Genomic DNA, 1,949 nt, shown 5'->3' with positions numbered 1-1,949 from the left:
TCAGCCTCCGACTGCAGCTGCAGACACACCGGGTCAGACGTGTCAGAAGCTACACGATTAAAGTCGGTCTCCTGAAGGACGGGTCTACCAGCGGAACGGATTACCCTCTCCTGCCTGTCAGCTCGTGTGGCATCTGATCGCAGCCTCCATAGTGACTGAAGCATGAGAGCTCCATGCAGCTGTCAGCCGTGTGTGTAGTCCAGGCTTAACGCTACAGTGATGGTTGCTCCTGCTCAAAATACATTATTTTAAAAAGAAATACTGTGAGATATTGTTTTTTTCTGACATGGTTAAAAAATACTCTTCACATTCAGATGAAATCAATGGAATAAAAAAAGTTTCATTCATCTTTGTCCCAGCAGATTCAAAACAATCAGAAAACAGAGGTGGTTTATTTCAGACGTCCTTAATCGGGGGGAAATGTGACCAATGAAAAGTCCAGTCATCAAATTCTTTGCATATTTTATTTTTCTTATCATCATTTTATTTTTTTTCAACTCACACATGTCATATTTTACATCTTTGCAATAAAACATGAATACAATAGTTTTTAGGGTTTCATAGATCCAAAAATATTTAACCTTTTTTTTTGGATACGTAAGTTGAACCTGTCGATAGAGTATGTGCATGTGCGCATTTGATCAAGATGGCTTCACACATACAGCTCGTCCCACACGTCTCCCCCCCCCCCCCCCCCCCCCCCCCCCAGCCTCTATCAGCTACAGAATCATGATATTGCTTACAACTGTGAGGTTGTAAAACTTAATAACCACACATGAGCTCAACGTTTTTTTTAAATACAAACATCAATGCACAAATAATCCCGCAGGGGAGAAAAAATAAAAATGGACCTAAACAAAATGGCAGCCGACCAGAAAGAACCAAGCTAATAAATAATGATATGTGATTGGTGCAAAGTGCAAATACAAAACAAACTTTTACATTGATTTGATTCTCTTCTTTTTTTCTCTTTTTTTTTTAAATAATCAACAAATGTGTGTAAGTGAAGGTTTCCGTTGCGGCTTCAGTCTTATTCAGCTGATTAGGTCTCGCACCGAGCCTGAACCAAGACTCTATGTACATATTTGACAAAACAATCACCAAATATACAAAGGAAATCATGTCGGTCACGTGGTCGTCATCCGCGGTGGCACTGGCAAGAAAGACCGCTCCATCGTTTCTATCTCCGGCAAAACAATCACCATCCTTGACACTGTCGTCATTACCATCAGTCTTGTCAACGTTATAATAATTATTACACAATATTTTACATACAGCAAGTCATTAATAAATTAAAGGTGATAAGCGCAGTTTGTGTGTCGTGAAAGAACGAGTGTGGACCCTGAAGGAAGCAGAGTCGTATTTACAGAAACGTCAGACCTAACCCTGCTGTGGGTAAAAGAAAAGAATAATGAAATTAGAAAATGAAATAAACACCTGGTAAAAATCAATAAGAGAAAATAAAAATCAAACCCCCCCCCCCCCCCCCCCCCCACAGGCCATTTTTCACGGGTGAATTTAAGATCAAGCCAATAGCACCGCTTGTGTGAACAGTGGGTGGGGCCGGATCACGTTTCTAATCTGCTCGGGACACATTGAAGGAGTCTCGGATTCAGAGTCTTCCTCCGCTCAAACGAAAAGGACAGAACAAAATGTGAAAGCCAGAAGAAGAAAAGAGAAAGAAAAACTCAGGTTCATAGTCTGTGAAGCGTTAAGCGGACCTGGAGCAGCGACTGCACCGGTCCTGCGCAAGTGGCTCGGGTTCGATCGACCTCTACAGCGTCTGCTTGACTTGCTCTCTCTCCCCCGTTCTGCAGTCTTGTCTAGTTTATTAGCAGGTTTTGGTGTGTATCTTCGAAGGGGAGGGGGGGGGGGGGGGGGTATTATGTGTCTGTGGCTACACACGTGTGTGTGTTTTCACGCGTGCACGGGAGGACGCTTTTCTTTCC

This window comes from Pleuronectes platessa, chromosome 15 (genome assembly GCF_947347685.1).
Source record: "Pleuronectes platessa chromosome 15, fPlePla1.1, whole genome shotgun sequence".
Taxonomy (NCBI): Eukaryota; Metazoa; Chordata; class Actinopteri; order Pleuronectiformes; family Pleuronectidae; genus Pleuronectes; species Pleuronectes platessa.
This window is presented reverse-complemented; position numbering follows the sequence as displayed.